Source organism: Octopus bimaculoides, chromosome 1, assembly GCF_046866305.1.
Source record: "Octopus bimaculoides isolate indiv1 chromosome 1, ASM4686630v1, whole genome shotgun sequence".
Classification (NCBI taxonomy): Eukaryota; Metazoa; Mollusca; class Cephalopoda; order Octopoda; family Octopodidae; genus Octopus; species Octopus bimaculoides.
This window is the reverse complement of record NC_142928.1, coordinates 156,212,409-156,234,168: the sequence shown is the minus strand read 5'-3', so window position 1 is coordinate 156,234,168 and position 21,760 is coordinate 156,212,409. Positions and strand designations below refer to the sequence as shown.

Below are 21,760 nucleotides of genomic sequence, written 5' to 3'. Positions count from 1 at the left end.
TATATACATATCAGCATTTGACATTATTACTAGATTTAAAACCTAGAAATTATTTAAATTTTAAAAATTCAGTTTACCATTTATATCTATTTTCCATGCTGACATGAGTTTAATGAGTAATTTCCTTAACATCTCTCAAAAGAAAACAATCGTATAAAACTATTCTAAACTATAACAATCTTAGATAACTTGATCAGGTAGAAACTAAACATATCCTTGTAGAAACAATTCACACACTGCTTTACAAAATTCAAATGCAATCAAACTTGATTATATATAGCTCCAGCTAATGAGTTGTAGATATGCTGTGACACAACTTTTCTAATGAGAAGTACTGAGAAAAGAACTTTCAGACTATCAATATTACATCTCTCTTTTTTCTTTCTTTCTTAAAACATATCCCTTTAAACAGTTTAGTCACTACTCATCTTCAGGTATGATGAACACAAGCTGAAATTGAACTCACAAACTGGTATTATTTCGCAAGGAGTTCCAATAGCCTTCTCTTACTCTGCCATGGAAAAATAATACTAACACATGTCAATTTAAGAAATATTTAAACTCTTTTCCACTAGCGGTTGTCATGTTAGACTGAATTGCATGCTAAGTTTACTAACTTAGTTCTCAGTTAATGAAATATGCAGAATAGTTTATTTTCCATAGTCGTTGCCATGACTCTTTGCCTGTAATGACAATTTTATGTCACTATTCCAAGATTTTACTATTGATAACATAGTGCCCAATCCATGTCAACATGGAAAACGGACAGTTGATGATGATGATGATGATGATGATGATGATGATGATGATGATAATGATGATGAGTGTCTTTCCATATTTTTAGTAAATGTAAGATGGCACATGTACAAAAAAATGACACTTTATGATAAAATGACAAACAGACACTGACTCATTCTAGAAATAATATTTTATAAGGAAAACAATAAACGATTAGCATCTGTTCTTGGTTTGAAATTAGCACCTGTTCTAGGCTTTAAAAAGCATTCCAGGAATGATATGATTAGGAACTAATTTTTAAGGACTTTCTTTAAGCCCTTATTATATTGAGTTGATTGAATCCACAGTAATGCAGTTGCAAAGCAAATGTTTTAACTAAACAATCATGCCTATGTCCAGTTAAAAAACTGCTTCACTCAGCATGGACATAGTACAAATAAATTAATACATTGCTGTAAAACTTTACTCATTAGTAAAAAACAGAAATAATATAAGTAATTATTTTAATACAAAGATAATCTACCTAGTTGTATGTAAATAATTATTACCAATTTTGGCACAAGGCCAGCAATTTTAGGGGAGAGGATTAGTCAATAACACCAACCCCAGTATTGGCTGGCACTTTATCTTACTGATCCCAGAGGGATGGAAAGCAAAGTTGATCTTGGCATAATCTGAGCTCAGAACGTAAAGCGCCAAAATAAATGCCATTAAGCGTTTTGTCTGATGCACAAATGATTCTAACTCATTGCCTTTATAATGTAAAAAATAAATCCAACTATATACTGTTGAGTTTATAATTTCTCTTGATTTCTATTAATGATAGCAACTTAGTTAGATTTCATAAAATTGGAAGTGCCTTTATTCAAAACTTTATATCTGCAAGTTAATGAATAAAATTGTTTAGATATAATTTTGGTAATTAAAAGATAATAAACAATAAGAACATAGATATGAAATATGAAATATAAGTTATAGAAGTTACCATAAGAATTAGATTTTAAAAAACTTTTGAAATGTGTTTAGGTATTTCATTAGATACCGATCACTTAAAACAATATCTCACTTGGATTAAACTATCATTAGAAATTATCATTATAAAAACATTACGAATGGTAATTAAAGCAGAAAATGTACTAAACCCATCATTGATTCAATATTTGATTTCTGGAGATAAGCAACCAAGTTTGTAAATAATCAGATAAATAATGCCTTTCAAATACATATATTTATATAATAAAATCAACCCTGTGTAAGTATATATTAAGAATTAGAAACAACTATATTTATTTGACTGGTAAAAAGCAAAAATAGAATATGAGGATGGTGTTAATAACAATTAATAAAATTGTAACTATTACTAGAAAATTTCATATTAAATGATAATTTTGACTGTTTGCACAAAATATGTTGTTTCTACAAGACGTCTATTTAACTGTATTAACTCTGGCTTTTAATCAGAGCATTTAAAGTAATCTATTTTGACAGCTATTTAAAAATTATTTTAACATGCATGAATTAATAATAAATATGACTGGAAAAAAATAAATAAAATACCTTTACAATACAACTTATATCAAGATAATTTCTTTACATTAGAATCACAAGGAGAAAGAATGACAAAATGGTCAAATATGAAAATTCTCAATTTTTTTTCTTTACATTATTTCATTTGAATGTTCCAAAAATCTGTTTAGTCATAATTCCTAAAATAAATTAATATATACATATACAAGTGTGTGTGTGTGTGTGTGTGCGCGCACGCACGCACGTGTGCACATGAGTACTGATTTGTGTTGGAATTTGTGGTTAAATAGATTCATTTAAACTAGAATGATAAAAATAGAACAGTCATTCAAAACTTATGAAATTATGTAAAAAAAAAATTGAGAATCTTCAATTTGACCTCTTTGTCATTCCTTCTCCTCGTGAAGAAATTGTCTCAATATATATTTTATTATAAAGGTAATTTTTGTTTGTTATTTTATTTATTACACATACATACACATACATACACGTTAAATGATGAAATGAAATGACACTTATTACATATGTGTATGTATTTGTATGCATGCATGTATATTACTACACACACAAACACACATATTCTAATATATATACACTCACAAACTCAATGTTTGGGTGTATGTGTGTGTGTGTGTGTGTGTGTGTGTGTGTGTGTGTGTGTGCGCACGCGCGTGTGTGTATGTGTCTTTGCTAGAGAGTGAGAGAGTGCAAGTGAGAGATAGCCAGACAGACATAGAATGATAGATAAACAGATAGACACACAATGACACACACATATACACAGCGAATTTGGAAACTATATACACCTGAAATTTGTATCTACATGTGTGAATGCACATGATGCAGATGCATAAGTGCAACATTGGGGATTTCTATGTAAATACTCAATGCAGAAACCTTTCAAGTTGCAAGATCACCTGAGATAGGTAAGTCAGTCAGTCAGAAACTTTACTAGTTTACATCTAGCCAGTCTGAGCAAGTAGAGAGATCGCTATTACTAAGACAGCAGGTAGTTTGAAAATATAGCCACAGTAAATAAAAATAGTAACCTTCTACTTTACAAGTAATATTAGTAGTTATAAGAAACATACGATAAAATACTGCTTCACAGTCAAGGAAAAGAAATTTGAGAAGGAAGATTTACTGCCAACAAACAGAAATTTCATATAAAAATCCTACTATATGTAAAAATTGTATACTAAAAATAATATTCTAAATAATGATATTTAATGATATATAATTACAAAATAAACAGGTGTGTATAACAGTATATGTATATTTTAAAAGGTTAATGATTATCTTGATGCAACCGATTCTAAACGTTAAATTAATATTTTACTGCCGAGAGAAAATATTACAAGGAATAATATTGAAAAGTTATTATCTTTCAATTGTTTATACATTAGCTGTCAAAGAATGAGTTGTTTCGATTAATGTTTACACTAAAATAACCTACAACAAACGTTAAAAATTACAATGAATAAATATTTCCAAGTAAGAAATACAGGTTAAATTATATTTGTACAAGTAATTTATGATTTGGAAGAGAAGAGAAAAAACAGTAACAATATTTGTGTTGAGATATTCAAAGACGTTACCTGGTTTACTTAATCAGCTGTTACATAGGTAAAATGAGTGAAAGGATGAAAATTATCAAATGTTTTGAGTAATGCAAGTAAAATCCCAAATCCTTAGTTGTTTTTATATACAGTATCACAAACTGACCAAGCGATAAGAAAAAGATGAATTTCTTTCTGATTGTGATGGAACAATACAGCAGCTACTTATAATGCATAGTGTTAAGCAAGACCATCCCAAAAGAATAACTTTGGGCACACCCAGTATGTTATCAATAGTATTTATACACTTTTAACATCTGTAATAAGGTAAGAATATCAAACGTACTGGGTGGCTAACAACACACTGACGAATAGATAGCTGGCAATTCTTCCGTGTGAAGTAAAGAAATGAAAAACTATATTGCCAGCTTATATACAGCTATGATTGTGTTATGTGTTTGCTACATTGCAAGTGTTACAATAATTTGTGTTTTGCATGTGTATAAATAGGTAGAGAAGTTTTGAACTTTTATTTGTTTGTTTGCTTATTTTTTCTACCCAAGAAATTAAAGGTGGCTAAGATGAACTACTTGACCTCTAACACATGTTTCCATGACATTTCTAATGGATATATAAAAAAAAATAATAAATATCATCTGAGAAAAATAAATTTATAATAAAATGTTTTTCATTTTTAATGTAGACTACAAAAAAAAATCTACATAAATTGATTGTATATTCAAAATTATTTACTAGATAATTCAATTGAATTTAATATTAAGAAACTATAATTTGTGAAAAATCATTTCTTGTAAAAGTTTTATTTATTTAAACATAAAAAATAAGAGTTGTGAACTATTATGTTCACTTACAATAGCTGATGATAGAAAATATAAATGTAGGAGCAAGCTAAGAATAATTCCTTTTTTATTAATGATTTCTTAAAATAGAAATGGCTATTATTATTCAAACAACTAAACACAAAATCACTTGGCCTGGTAGGATCACTAATTAGCATCTTTATAAGTAGAAATTGGATACAAATTACAAGAAGAACAAATTAGAATTATCTTTATCAGTAAAACCCCTTCAATTTATTCTCCAAACAGCAATTAATTCTTTTAAAACTTTCTCGGTTAATTTATAAATTTTTTCTATTTCCTACTAGTAATGGTAATATATAGCATAAATTGAATACTAACTAGATTACAATGAAGTGATTTAATCAATTCTAAAAATAAGTTGAGCAACTGACACATTGTTAAATATTGATCATTTTTCAATAAAAATGCATATTCCAGGGGTGTTTTTTTTTTTTTACTTCAATGGTTTACTCAGACTGGAGGCATAGCTTGAATGTTTACAACAGTGCTATCTTTGATAAAGGCAAGAACCAAATCCAGATGAAATCTATCATCCAATAATAAGAACAGTTCCTGGATAGCTTCCACAGTTTCCATCAACCAAAATTTCACTTACAACACATTGGTCAATTCAAAGCTATGGTAGGAGACACTTGGCCAATTTGAACAGTGGGATCAAACCTAAAATCTCAGCTGTAAAGTAAACTTTTATATGAGAAGAAGAAATGTAGGGCTTCTGATGATAAATATCAACAATCCAGCTGAACCAATTAGTAAGAGAGATAACTCCAATAGGGCCAAACAAAATTTATTATGTATGTGTGAATCCAAACTTAGATTAATATGACTGGATGAGAAGATAGAAACAGTTAATGGTTTTGAAAGATACAGAAGATTTGATAGAGTTTTCTCCCTCTTTAGAAGACCCAGTTATTTTTAAACAAACCTATTTAACATTAGGTAGTCTGAGCCCCTACTGAATTTTCTAATTATTATATGACTCCAACTTCTAACTTAAATGCTTGATAAATCTCTATGAGTTGTAAAGAAGATGTTAGTACATCATTTTAACAGTTGAAAAATATTTCAATATTTATATTTATTGCAAATATAAATAAATATAATTAATAAAAACTGTAAATGTCTGGTCTGTTAATTAGCTTTTGTTTTCAAAATAAGTACAACAGGAATTCCAAGCACTGTAAAACAAAACTGGTGTAATTGCTCAAGTGGAAAAATTTCCTTTTTAGATATGTTACAATGAGTGATTTTGTAACTGATAACTTCTCTATAATTACATACTATCAGTATTTCAAATCTACTACCACTGATTTGTTACTGTAAACCAAATCTTTATTTTTAGATGAACAGTTCATTCAATGTATTAATCAAAAATAAAATTGCACATCACTCAGACTACATATCAACAACATCAGATTGCTATGGATATTCTAGAGTTCATACACTATGAATAACAATTTCCAGTCAAGTTGACAGGGAAATTCTGGAGGTTACTCAACCTGTTAGAAATAGCCCTCAACTCATTATCCTATCATCTTAAAATTGTAAAGATGCATTGGATAATGTAGTCATGGATATACCACTTCTAAAATAAGATGGAATGATTAGAGAAAGAACAATCTCCAGTAACATTTGCTTAGAACTACATTATTAAAATCTAAATTTACCTAAAAATAATTCAGTTTCAAAACCAAAAGTTACTTTTTTTCTTAACTCAATGAAAATAAATACAAATAAGTATTCAATACAAATAAGTATTTCTTAACTCAATACAAATAAAAAATATCAGACAAGCTTTGACTAAATATATATTAAAGACAAGTTCAAATCAGTATAACATTAAAGAAGTTTATATAAGATCCATTTAGGTTTCTTTCTACTAAATTCAGAAATGATAATGCATCTTGGTAGAGCATAAATCCCAGAGAATAAAAAAGTCATAACTGATAATAAAAGTATTAGTTACCTAGTTATTTGAAAATTAACAATGCAAAGTATATGAATGACCTTAAGTTGGAACAGATAAAATGATTTAGGACAGTGAGTGAACTGTGGAATTTCATTTGAATTAAAATTCTTTGATTGTGATAAAGTGGTACATACATTACAACAAAAAATGCTTGAACCAAGAATTTTTAAATACTATTTTAAATTTTGTCATGAACTTGAAGATAAGGCTGTGTAATTAAGAATTTTACTTAAAACTACTTTTTGAAGCAAACTTCTGGCTAAACATCTTCATTAGGTCGATCAAAGCCTTGTGAGTCTAATTTGGTGGACAGAAACTGCGTGGACATCTGTCAGGGAGATTATTTGTTTTTAAAAACCACCATCTGGTCCACTGAGGCTTTTAATGAAGTTCACTCCACTGAACACATTGAGACCAGTTTACAGTGTAAGGATAACTTCTCTTCTACTAATCTAAAGAGTTGCAGAGAAAGGTCATGGACACTGTACTTCCTGTTCTGTCTAAGCCATTATAAACATGTAAAAAAAATATAAAACTTTAAAATGTATAATCCTGGAAAATGTTTGGTCAATAAGATAAGAAACAGTTAACAATTTGTAAAACCTGAACAGAGTAAAAAAAGAAAAAAGACTATAAGGATATTTACATAGCTACCAACAGGACACTATCATTGGTAGTCAAAATTTTACATCAGAAAAAGGCTCTACTGGGTGGAATCCAACAACTAATTGCCTATTTTATCTGATATTTTACTCTATGAGTCATTAAAACTGTAGTTTTCTGATCTTTACAATTATGTCTGTTCTATTTCTAATCTGTCCTAAATTAAAAATCTTGAGTGTGCATGTGTCATCAACATTATCATCTTTCAATATCCGTTTTCTATGCTGGCATAGGTTGGATAGTTCAAACCAAAGAGTTACACCTTGGTTTCTACAGCTGGATGTCCTTCCTAACACCAACCACTTTACAGAGCAAACTGGATGTCCTTTTCATGTCACCAGCTCAGCTACTTCTTACTTGGCAGCAGCACAAGTGCTTTTACATATATGTGTGTGTGTGTGTGTGTGTGTGTGTGTGTGTGCGTGTGTGTGTGTGTGTGAGAAATAGTGCTTTTGAGGCTTTTCATATCGAACTTATAATTCATCTGTTGGCCAATATGTACACCACTTTAAGGCTTTAACCATATTGATACAGGGTTGCTTTGGTTAAAATTTCCCATATTGGTACTAAGTTGCTTTGGATAAAAATTCAAAAATCTGTCCATAACCACTAAAAACATGTCAATCATATCTCAGTAATTAATAATTTGAACCTTTTAATATTCAATATATATTTATATATATATCTTCAGATGCCATAAGGGATTTTCTTTAGTGTTTCTTTACACATAAAAATTCAGTTATCTGTGAGATTGATTAATTAATTCCATCAAATTATTTTTTCCTTTCCTTCAAGAGTTGCTAATAACTGGCACTAGGTGTTTGTTTCTCTTCTTCAAGTTTAAAGCAATTAAGAAAATTTAGACTGTCATTTAGTACATCACCATCTACCTGAATTATCTAATTTCATGTCATTGGCCAACATGAGTTATTTCCCTTAGCTTTCTTACACAAAATGCTATATGGAGATATATGATCTTCCTTTAACAAAAAGAAATATTTTGAGCTAATAAGGAGCTTCTACGCAATCAATTGACCTTCTGTAAATAGAAACTAATTATCCCTCAAATGAAAAGATGCCATCTAAATAAAGGAAGTATATACTGGATTATGCAGTCATTATATACAATGACCGGATGAAAGAAGGCTTATTATAACAGGAACATCTTTCTCATAGTTCTGCTGTATCAGAGTTTAGTTTGGCTTTAACAACAAAATATATTAATACATTCAAATTTTGATTCTTTTGTCTTTGTTAGGATAGTTTTCAAATTACTTGAGATTATTCTTAAGATCACAACTTCACAGTACTTCTCCAAATAGCTAAACTTTTATTTACAGAAATTTCTTTTGACTAGGCTTAAGAATATAGATGATATAATTCATGGCCAGATGTTTCATCACTGGACACATGAATTTGTTTATTATCAAAATGGCAGAATCATTGCAGAGTCACACAAATTTTTCCTATCCTTTATATTCTGAGTTCAATTCTGGCCAGGGTTAACTTTGCCTTCCAAAATCAATAAAACAGAATATCAGTCAAATACTGGATTGAACTGGAATATCAACTAACAACCTCCCCTCAAAACCACTGGCTTTGTGCCTAAATTAGAAACTATTATTTAAATGAAAATAAAGCCAACGTAATAGCCTTCTTTTTTTCCAAACAAGTGGATTTTATATGAAGAGGAAAATCATTTCTTTCAGAAAAAAAACAAAAAAACATAGCAGATAATAAACCAGTCTGGTATAAAGTCCAGTGCCATATAATCAATACCAATATGCTATTGGTACTTATTTGATTGGAAGCATCATTGATTCCAGCACAATGTAGAACTAAGAAGCAACCTTGTATACCCTAAAGCTTTCATCATACTTTTTTGTAAAATGTACTGCAAATACTGGTTTTTAAAATTGTTTTTTTTTTTGTTCTTTTTTGCTTTTTCTTTATCTACCACATGTATAAAATATTTACTATGTCCAAATTCTTCATTGTTCCTATCTTAAACATTATTTCTAACTTTACAAGTTTTTACATAACAATGATAAAAAAATATTTCCTATCAGATAATTACTCGGAATTTTCCATGTAAGATTTAAGTTGAAATTTTTAATAATTATTTCACAATAGATCTTCATTCAGTTGTCTCATATTATATGGGTGCAGGCATGGCTGTGTGGTAAAGAAGTCTGCTTCCCAACCACATGGTTCTGGGTTCAGTCCAGAGTATGTGTGTGTGCGTGTGTGAGAGAGAGAGAGAGACCCACCACTACTTGAAAGGCGGTGTTTGCTTCTTTTGTGTTCCCATAACTTAGCAGGTCAGCAATAAGTGACTGGTGGAATAAATACCAGACTTTAAAAAAAATTAAAGTACTGGAATTGATCTGTTTTATTAGACCCTTCAAGACTGTGCCTAAGAATGCCCACAGTCTAATAAATGAAACAAGTAAAATATTGGGTCATCCCATAAATAATGTGGTTTTTTCAATTGCATGAACTAAACGTCAGAGGAGGTAGGATAAACTACCTGCATCAACTTGCTATAAAAGCAGGTAGCAATTTTACCTTGTACTTATTTTTAGTGCAAGTTTTGAAGAGTGCAGTTTGATTTTAACAGTTATTTTTTCAAAGTTACGACGGAAATAGCAAAGGAGCATATTTGGCATATTTTGCTTTATGAGTTCAATAAAGGCACCAACACAATGGAATGTGCGAGGAATATTAATGCAGTATATGGAGATTGGACAATAAGCCTAAGCCAGTGTCAATGATGGTTCCAGAAATTCCAAGCCAGAAACTACAGCCTCGAAGACAAGTCTCGTCCTGGAAGATCTGTAAAGCTCAACGATGACATCCTGCAACCCCGGGTGGAATAAAATCCCATTGTAACTGTTGAGGAACTAGCAGAGAAGCTTGGATTTGATCATTCAACCATTCATCGACACCTGCATGCTATCAGTAAAGTCAGCAAATTGGCTCAATAGGTCCATCACAAACTTTCCGAGTCTAACCATGTGCAGAGAGTGAATGTGTACTCTTCTTTATTGTCATGTCTCACAAATGAACCTTTTTTGGACCGAATAGTGACTGGTGACAAGAAATGGATTCTCTATGAATATGTCAAGCACCGAAGAGGAGAAACACCAGCACCCCAGGCTAAAGAAGGTCTTTACCCATGTAAGATGTTATCTGTTTGGTGGGATATGAAAGGTTTAGTCCACTTTAAACTTTTAAACCCAAACTACACAATAACAAAAGAGATCTACTGCAAGCAGCTTGAGCGGCTTAAGTCAGCACTAGAAGAAAAACGACCATCTTTGGTTTCAAGATGAAAGGTGTTCTTCCATCAGGATAACACTCAGCCACATACAGTGAAGAGGATATTCCAAAGGCTGGAGCAGTTTTAATGGGAAACAATGCTCAACCCACCATATTGGCTGGACATTGCCCCATCTGCAGTCTTGAAAATCATTTGGATGGAAAAAATATGAATTCTGTAGATGAGGTGAGAACAGTACTGGAGGAGTATTTTTCATCACAGACAAGTGAATTTTGGAAGAGGGACTTTGTAAGTCTACCAGATAGATGGAAGAGCATTGTAGAAAATGAAGGAGAGTATATTTCAGATTAAAAAAGAACTTTATCTTAATTTTGAAATGCATTATTTATGGGATGACCCAATAGAAATGAACTATATAAATATTCTCTTTGACTAAAGATTGTCAAAACTTTTGGCAAGTGTGCTTATACCTACTGATCTTATAATTTACAAATAATAATACTGTAATATTTCAAATAGTCAATATTTCTAACAGAGAAAATACTGAAATCTTAAACTAAATATATAAAACAAAATCAAGATGAAATCATAAAATGAAAGAGAGAGGGAGAGAAAAATTGTCAAAAACAAAATATATACTCTGTTAATTGACACTGAAAGAAAGTAATGGGAATGTAATTTTCTTAATATTTTTTTCCCAAAGGCAAAAAATTCATAATTTCTTAAATGCCAAATGGGAAAACAAAAGTACAATAGAATTAAATAAATTACATTTAGAGTTAGATAGTTGAATTCTATGAGTATACAAAAAACAGTAGCCAGTGTATCAATACATCAACTGAACACATGGGTTCTTGTCTCAGCAGATACTAACTTTTTTCACGTGTGTATATTTGTTTATTTCAAAACCATTTTGTGTGTGTGTGTGTGTGTGTGTGTGTGTGTGTGTTGTGCGCGTGTGTGTTTGTGTGTAATTATTCCTAATAGCTTAAGAGAAAACAATAAAAACAGCTTAAGCTGTGGCAAGAATGACATGTTATAAAATTAACTCATTACTGATCATACAAGCAAATCTGTTAAACTAAATATTTTATTTATGAGACACTGTTTTTGTCTCTAGAAAATCGAAGATTTGCAAATGTTGGAAAGGCACGAAGCAAACATGTTTTGTTGGGTGTGTATTAGTGTGCATGAATGACAAAATACAGAGAAAATTGGATATGAGAAAAATTAGATGACAAAGAAGCACGAGTTGTGGCAAAGTGTTGTGTTGACAAAGCCCCAATCAATTCATGCAAGCATAGGAAAACCTGTAAAAGATTACCCTACAAATGACAACAGAGATTGGGATGTTTAAATACCTACATTTGGGTTTCTCCTGACAATTATGTTTATATTAAGTTTTTACATACTCGTCTTTCCATCTTTTCATTACTTTCTCATCTGTCACTTGCTTTCTCCTTTATCAACATGTCTCTTTACTGTCACACTATCTCTCTGATTCACTTGTGCAATGAGGAATGGCACCACATTGGATCTGCTTATATTCAATTTTACCATGTCCCTTTTATCTCTCCCTCTCTCTCTCTCTCACTCACTCATCCCTCACTTACAACTCATTATTGATATTCAACACTTCCACTCTCACTATCATTGATACCCATCACTCTCTCACTACTCCTTCAACTATTACTTATCACTCTTTCTTTCTCTCTCTCTCTTTGAGAACTCTTCAACTATCAATTTGTTTCCTTCCTATCATTTTGCTTCCTCCCATTACACCACATACATTGTTTATATATTTTCTCCTTAACAACAATTAGCATGTAGCTGTCTACGACTCACCCTGTCTCTTCCATTATTCCTTCCTTATTCACCCTCTTGCCTCTGTCCTCTTCACATTCTCTATCTGCCTAAAACAAGACAAACCTCCCAAATTGGTGCCAAGTACAACAAAACAACTTTCCAGAGCTAGTGAATAAATGAATGAAGACATATGGGGTAGAGAGGACTCCTTAGACACATACCAGGGACAAGACAACCTCTCTTATGCTGGTGCCATGAAAAAAACACCTAGTACACTCTGTGAAATGATTGTGGAACAGATGATGGCAACATAGTATAGAGGCGCCTCTTTAGTCTTGCCAGAGCTAAACAACTATTCTAGCGCTGATGTAAAAAAAAAAATGCAGTCATTACACATTCTGTAAAATAGTTGAAGATAGGAAGAGGTGACAATCATAGAATTTATATTAAAAACAGTACATATAAATAAGATGTGGCTCCCAACCTGCCCAGGAGAGCAATAATTCAGAGTAAGAACAGACTTAGATAACAGTAACCAGGTGCGGTCCCATGAATTTTTTGAAAGGAGGGCACAAGGTCAGAAGTGAATACAATTCCAGAAGAAAAGTGAATGTAAAATGATGACAATGAGCACCTCGTTTATGCTTTTTTGAAGAAAGAAATAGGTAAATTATTTCCAATGAAATGGGTGAAAATTAGTATTCTTCAAATATCATACATTAGCTTATAAGAAAGTTTTCAAGAATACTAATACAAAGCATAACATACTCACACACACACATATCTATGCTTATATACTAATACTTTGTAGGATATCAAGGAACAAAGTATGTTACTTGCAGTAGTTTGGCACCTTTTTCAAGTGATATCTCTGATTGCTTAATAATGCAGTTCAAATAAAAACAAGTCAAGGAGATATTTATCCTGTACATAAGAAAATTAACTGACATATATGTAACATGTCAATTAGTCTCATAATTTATCAAAGTTCTTCTTCTTTATAAACCTAGCTACATGATTTGCAGCACCATACACAAAAATACTAATACAGTGGATACTGTGAAATTGTTTCATCACTTTGTTACTGCTACTTTACAATTTCCTTTCTTACAAAGAAAGAAAGAAAAAGAAAAAAAGGAGATATAAGGACAAAGTAAAGAAGGAGGACAATACAACAGAAAACTAAGTAGCAGACCAGTTATGTTACCAAATAATTAATTAACATTATCAATATTTATAACTAAACATAAGGTGGTGGGCTAGCAGAATCATTAGCATGCCAGGCAAAATGCTTAGCAGCATTTCATCTGTCTTTATGTTTTGAGTTCAAAATCCACCAGGGTCAACTTTCATCTTTTCAGGGTCAATAAAATAAGTACCAGTTGAATATTGAGGTCACTGTAATCAACTTAACTCCTATCCTGAATTTACTGGCCTAGTGCCTAAATTTAAAATCAATATTTATAATTAAACATTAAGGCAAATGAGCTAACAGAACTATTAGCACATCATGCAAAATGCTTAGCTGTCTTTCTTCTGGCTCTTTATATTCCAAGTCCAAATCCCAGCTGGGTCAAACTTTGCTTTCATCCTTATAGGGTCAATAAGATGAATTATCAGTTGAGCATCTGGATCAATGAAATGACTCACCCTTCCCACTAAAAGTGTTGGCCTCATGCCAAAAATTGAAACAATATTGATAATTAGACATTCAAAAGTTGATGCATGAATATAAATAAAATTGAGTCAAAACTGAATTATTGTGATCTAAAATGACATTCCACTTAAAAGAAATTGTAATTCAATATTTAAATTCAAAACATCTAATTTTAGATTATTACTTCCTTTAATCACACTCTGCTCTCTTACAAAAGTAAACATGAGCCTGAAAAATTATGGGATTGTCATGGCTCATTTCTTTTTTTTTCTTTTTTTTTTTGCAATGAGCCTCCACGTGATCATCAACCTGCTAGAAATATTAACTAAATTTCTCTCAAATAACACCCTATCATCTTAAATATATGATGAATGGGACATTGCTTGATCAGGGCTGACCTGAAGCTAAACAACAATATGAATGAGAAATAGAAAGTTAATGACATCAACTGTTTCATGATAACTATTGTATTAACCAAACTTCAAAGTATTGTACTACTTATTTATTCTATATATATATATCTTTTATCTTCATTTGTTTCAATCATTAGACTGTAGCCATGCTGGGACACCACCTTGAAGAATTTATATTTCAATGAATCAACCCAAATACTTATTCTATAAGCTTCTTTTGCTAAAAGACTAAGTTATAGGGACATAGACAAACCAACACATTTCTAAAGTGGTGGTGAGAAACAAACAAACACACACACATATATACATACACAACGGGCTTCTTTCAGTTTCTGTCACAAGGAAATCCACTCACAAGGTTTTGGTCAGCCCAAGGCTATAATAGAAGACAAAAGCCCAAGATGCCACACTGTGGGATGAATCCAGAACCATGAGGTTAAGAAGCAGGTTTCTTGCCACACAGCCATACCTGCACCTATATATTTGTAATCTTAAATTAAAATAATTTTAATAGGGCAACTAAAACAAAATATAAACTTCTAACAAAATTTACCTTAATTTTTTTTTCTTACTTTGTCAAGTTTTTCTAAAAGGAAAAAAATAAGAAAATTGAAGTTCTGGCCAATAGACCAGAACAATAATTGCACATTGCAAAATGATAATAAAATGCATGGGGTTTGGTCAAGTCACTTGTGAATTTGAAGCACTTAAGACTGAACATTTGCAAAGAGAACACTTGATACAAATTACAATTATGAATCTAGTTTTTAATTTTTATTTAGGAATAGTCTCACACTGGCTCTTAAAATGCTGAGAGGATACTACGGTAATACGAACCAAAAAAAAAAAAAAAAAATTGGCAGTGGACTTGGATTGGCAATCGAATTATTAAATTATTTCTACTAGTTGTTTAGCTGTACACGAAACATCTTTTTTTTTTTAATGATAGACTGAATTATCGATTTACCTATGCTTTCAAACACCCGACCAATAATAATAATAAAGTAAATGAAAACACTAACAACTAAATCAACGGTATTGCACTACAGAATTAAATTGGTGTCAGTAATGTTTATATCACATTACGTGTAGAGAAAAGCAAGCATGAGTCACAGCAGTATAAGGGACGTAACTATGGCTTCTTTTATTCATATTGCCTCCCATATGTACTATCCAGACACACAAAAAAGAAAAAGTAATTTAATTGCTTATTTTTAATTTTAAAAATTCTGATCCGTAAAAAAAACTTAGGATTCGGGTATAAGTAATGAAATAAAGTATTGCTCAATAAGTAAAAATGTTACATTTACACTAAGTACGAATAATTTAACTTTTTTGTTTTGCTGTTTGGATATATAACTCATCATTTTTACTAATAATATTTATCAAGTCTTTTTTTTTATCTTTCTCTCCCCTAATAGAACACCAAAAGACGTGACAGATGAACTGGGAAGTATATATACATTAGTTCCTGCCTTCATTCCATCGGTGCTCCAATTTTCCGAAGCTGACGATCAAGTAAGAAATTGTTTACATCATACAGGCATGTAATCGCTTGACTTGCTAGAAATAGCAGCCAAATCTCCCTTAAATCATACCCTGTCGCCTTAAAAAAATTAAGTACACCTTGGATTATTTAAACTTAGAGATATTACGCCTAAAATACAAGAATATAATTAAATAAATAAAAATGAGTTGATCATAGCCGGAATTCTTTTTGATCACACGTCTGCTCGATCAGAGCCAGCCTGAGGCTTAAACATAAACAACAATGAAGTTTTGGAATATCTGATTGTAGGTTTTACTGTTAGTCCAAGAGTCTAGCATAGTATTGGGGTAACACAGGGTTTATGAGTAAAATAGAGTATACAAAATAAATAATACGGAAGCCTGTCGAATGAACTGTACCTTTTCTTGGGTGATAAATTTAATATAGTGTCCGATGCCGAATCCACTTTGTTGCAAGCATTCGAACCAAGTCTGCAGTTGGAGTATAACTCGAGTTTGCTGCATTGCTTCCTACTGCAGCAACCTATGACTTGGCAAGCCAGCGGTCGACTTGCTAGAAATAGCAACTAAATCTCCCCAAAATCACACCCTACCGTTACAAAAAAGAAAGGAGAGGAGCTAATAGAGTCCTAAATAGATAATTTCTGAATGAAAGACAAGATAGTCACACTGGAATCCCTTTAATTAGATGTTTTCTCGATCAGGGCTTAACCTGGGGCTAAACAACGAAATCCATGAGTCATGATTTCTTCCTCCCTTTCCATCACTATTTCTCGGAGGTCCTGCAAAAAGGTCATGGGCGCTGTTCTTCTTCCCCTGTCAAAGCCTTAAGAAAAATATTGTTTGTCTGTGTGTTTGAGTGTCTTGAGATCTGTGTGTATGTATGTCTGTGCGTGCGCGTATGTGTATGTGCATGCGTGCATAAAAGCATTAATATCTATCGTTTTAACAGCACCGGTTATATTACTATATTTAACTTAAAAAAAAAATGTAACACAAAGTAAAAGAAAAAAGCAAATTAGTTGTTGTTCAACCACAAGTTAATCCTGACTATCTTGGCCTATGACTAAAGGTGTTCCAGTCATGATCATCCCCTACTGTGGTTGTATCTGGAACCACATTATCCTACAAGTCCCAGATCTTTTTTAATTTCTTCCAACTGTTGGCAAGTAAAACTACATCAAAAGTAATTTTTTTTTCTTTTTAGGTTAAAATTTTGAGAAAATACGGGTTGTAAGAAGAAATTAAAAAAGATCCCGAGTCCCTCTCTTATCAAGATGACATGGTGTAATCTGAGGAAGATTTAAGCGCTATTTCTAATAAACCGAAAGACTTGTGTAGAAGCCTCCTCGTTGGCTTGGACAAGTTAGTAGTAAATGTATTGCGTGAGTAGCTAGAAAAATAGAGGTTTGCGTTAGAAGATCGATTATTATCAATATACATTGTTAACTATGTTCACTGATATCAAGATTACTCAATAATAATTGTAGTTTAGCACTAGTTCCTCCTTGATCGAATAAATCAATGATCAAAATCATTTCAAGGGTGACCAAAGCGTCTTTCTGCAGACGTAGTGTTGTAAGGGTGGGGGCGCAATGGCCCAGTGGTTAGGGCTCGCGGACTCGCGGTTTCGATTCCCAGACCGGGCGTTGTGAGTGTTTATTGAGCGAAAAACACCTAAAGTTCCACGAGGCTCCGGCAGGGGATGGTGGCGAACCCTGCTGTACTCTTTCACCATAACTTTCTCTCACTCTTACTTCCTGTTTCTGTTGTGCCTGTAATTCAAAGGGCCAGCTTTGTCACTGTGTCACGCTGAATATCCCCGAGAACTACGTTAAAGGTACACGTGTCTGTGGAGTGCTCAACCACTTGCACGTTAATTTCACGAGCAGGCTGTTCCGTTGATCGAATTAACTGGAACCCTCGAAGTCGTAAGCGACGGAGTGCCGCCAACAACAACAACAGTGTTTTAAGGAATACATAATCTAATTTTATTAAAAGACAGTGGGTTAATTTGGTTACTATGTTTAGTAGATCGAGTAACCACATAGATTTTCTCCTGTTGAATCGTCGATAAGAACTCGTAGGTATTGGTAGCATCCAGTGTATCAAAATGTCAGAGTCGAATCTAGACAACAACGAGGTTAAAGGCTTCTTAATCCAGATATGTAATTAATTTGATGGTTTGTTGTTTTGTGTGTTTGCATTGTTTGTTGTTCTGGGTTTCTTTTTTTTTTTTTTTTTTTTTTAAGTATTTCATTCCATCATGTCTGAATATTAATTGTTTGATATTAAAAATAAAAGAAAACCCTCACAAAATGCCAGTGTACTCATGATTAAACAATTCTATCAAGAACCTTAACGGAATAAAGCAAATGCACAGTATCCTAATACATCTAAACTGAGACCATTATGAACACAATCAAGGCAATATTCTTCTTTGTGGGTGATAGACTTAATACACTAGTCTGTTCAACAATATCTGGCCCTTGGTTGTTTCACAAGAGTTCACTCTGTTGCAAGCAATACAAGTCACCTTTTATTCCCTCTCCATTGATCTTTATCCAGCAAATGTTTACACAAGTCATTGCCACAATTAGACCAAACTTGGGGGACCTGCAAAAGGCATGGGTAATACCCCTCTTCCACTAAATTACATAAAAAGTAGATCAGATGTTCCGACTGCACAACAAAAATCTCTTCTCTGCACCAACATCATAGATCTGGATTCAATCTTCATTCTACCAATCACTAATATGCAAACCAATCTTCTTAATCTTCACAAATACACTGTCTTTAAGTATCTCATTTATTCTTCCAGCTATTTGAGGACTATCTCTTATCCTAGCTTGGGACAACAATTTCATATCACCTCAGTCATCACCTTTACAGATTTCAATGCATACAACTCAACTTGATTCCTTGCATCACTTCAGTAGATGCCAAATAATTTCCTATTCTGTCCTGTCATTTATAAAAGTTAGTATCCTTCTCTACTTGTACCCCTCACCGACACATTAACTTTCAAAACACATCTATTGTTCAGTTGAACCAATGAGGAAATCTCTAAAATAGTCACAACATGCTCAAAATAGCTGCCAAATTCCCTCAACTCACAACCAAATCAAGTGATTTAAGTGAATCCTTAAAAAAAATTAAAGGCACACAAGTCTATTCAACTACAGCTGATCTGGGGTTAAATAATAACAAGCAAATTATCCTACCATCTCCATCTGTCAACATAGAAATATCTGACCACAGCTTAAAGAAGAAAACTTATCTCACCACTTCCTTCTACACAAGAAGCTTCCACCCAAATTTCTGGTACTTTAAGTTTGTGAACTCGGCACACCACTAATTCTACTGATTAATTTTACACTTCCCCGTATGACCCATCTAAAACTACTAAGCTGGTGACTGATACCATCCTTCTAAAAATTTCTCTCTTCATTTCCTCACATGACCCTAAAATCTATTCTTGTAGATGTTTAGGCTGGCCAATAGTAACAACAATTGCTCACCAGTCTGAGAAGGCCTGCAAAATTGCCCCTCCTATTCTGACTAGCTTACAAAAAAAAAGTGGCTCTGATGCACTTACATTACAGAATAACAAAAAAAATCTAGGTATTTCAGTATGTCTTTTTTATAGGATCAGATCCACTAGGAACTTGCTCTCCTACACTACTCCATCACTCCATCAGTGATGTCTCATTCTGAGGAACTTCAATGAAAGCAACGTTGTTGTCCTTGACTCAGCAAGGCAAGCTGGCAGAAACGTTAGCATGCCAGGCAAAAATGCTTAGTGGTATTTTGTCTGTCTTTCAGTCAATAAATTAAGTACCAGTTGCATACTGAGGTCAATCTAACTGGCCCCCTCCCAAAAAATTTCGGGCCTTGTGCCTAGAGCAGAAAAGAATATCTGAACAAGCCAAAAAAACTCTACATGCTTAAAAGAGCAGCCTATATAGCCCTCAAATAGCACATTACTATCTTAAAAAAGAGAAAGATAAAGAGATAATGTGGTTCTAGATGCTCATAGCTTGAATGCCTTTGAGGGCTGACCTGGGGACTAAACAATAACAACCATCATTATCATCATCATCATTTAACGTCCGCTTTCCATGCTAGCATGGGTTGGATGATTTGACTGAGGACTGGTGAAACCGGATGGCAACACCTGGCTCCAATCTGATTTGGCAGAGTTTCTACAGCTGGATGCCCTTCTTAACGCCAACCACTCAGAGAGTGTAGTGGGTGCTTTTACGTGTCACCCGCATGAAGGCCAATCAGGCGGTACTGGCAACGGCCACACTCAAAATGGTGCATTTTATGTGCCACCCGCACAAGAGCCAGTCCAAGGGCACTGGCAACGATCTCGCTCGAAAATCCTATGAAGGCTAGTCAGGCGGTACTGGCAACAGCCACGCTCAAACTGGTGTATTTTATGTGCCACTCACACAAAAGCCAGTCCAGGGGCACTGGCAACGATCTCGCTCGAAAATCCTACAAAGGCCAGTCAGGCGGTACTGGGCTAACACTACACTCATCAATGTCTTGTATTGCGCTGCATCACTTTATATTCCCAGTTTAAATTTCTCTACCTATGCAAATAATACTACCCTTCAATCCTGTTTGATCTTCTACATACAGGAGTCATCCTCAAGCAGCCAATCATGTGATACTACTGTAAACAAGGACCATGGGAGTGTTCTCCCAATTTATCAATTGGTCTAATTTTATAAACTTTTACAGCTAACTTCTAAAAAGTAACAAAATGTTTAAGTTCTACAGTGTGTACTTTATAATCAAAGATGCACTGTGTCATGACAAAAGTACTAACCATTAGCAAGTCAGTCCACTTCATTGTAAGAATATATAAGAATATAATATCAGTGATGTAGTTCAGTTTCGTAAACAGCAAGAAATTGAACATCAATGATTTTTAAATTGAGGTTGGTTACATCAGTACTTCCTGCATAATATGAATTGTTCTTGAGTAAGCAAATAATTTTATGCTGTATATCTTAGAGACTCTTGAGTACCTTCCAAGTTAACTTGTTAGTTGGGATTTTCAAAATTTCATAAGTGAAATTATTTCGGCTAACACTACACTCATCAATGTCTTGTGGTATTGCGCTGCATCACTTTATGTTCCCAGTTTAAATTTAGCAGAAAATATCTTTTGTTTTCCCAGGGCTGATAAAATAAGTACCAATGGGTACTGATATTAATTCAATAAACTTTATGCCTTTCCTATAAATTTGTGGCTAAATGTCAAAGTTAGAAATCAATATATAATGTTATAAATCTTTACGCTTATTCAGTTTTTTTCAGGTTATGTCAGTTTTTATAATGAGAAAAGAAAAGAATCATTTATTGGGTAGATGATTTTGTTTGTTGTTTTTCAAAACAATTTAAAGGTAGTTGGCAGATCAAACGCTGTTATCAACTATAATCTTTTCCCAACAAAGTTGACTTTTGTTTCTTGTGAAAAGGAAGGGAGCTTCATAATAAAACAAAATTGAATTCAGCCTGCTATACAGTTTTCAACGGTTTGTGGTTTTATTGTGCTCTATTTAGGAGGGAAAATGTCTGTAGCTAATAAGAAAAAAACTTTTCAGAGAGAAAATTAACGTGACTGAATAAATAAATTAATAGTTTCATGTTATTACTGTTTAGTTATTACTGAAAACAAGTTTCAAGAGACATGATGATTTGAGAAAGATACAACTTGGCATGAATGAACGTTTAG

General features: G+C 32.8%; 1 protein-coding gene and 1 long non-coding RNA gene across 33 annotated transcripts in view; one reads left to right on the top strand and one right to left on the bottom strand.

Annotated features, from left to right (window-relative positions):
* LOC106868432 (uncharacterized) overlaps positions 1 to 21,760 on the bottom strand; it is a 266,695-nt gene that overhangs the window by 139,879 nt on the left and 105,056 nt on the right. The gene's annotated exons all lie outside the window — the stretch shown is intronic.
* LOC128246979 (uncharacterized) overlaps positions 3,054 to 21,760 on the top strand; it is an 86,175-nt gene continuing 67,468 nt past the window's right edge. For 2 of the 3 annotated variants that reach the window (XR_016243798.1, XR_016243808.1), the window contains exons 1-2: positions 3,054 to 3,191; positions 15,921 to 16,017. This is a non-coding gene — a long non-coding RNA (uncharacterized LOC128246979). Of the gene's footprint in view, positions 3,192 to 15,916; positions 16,018 to 21,760 lie in introns of those variants that run through there. The other variant, XR_016243811.1, reaches the window with a different exon arrangement.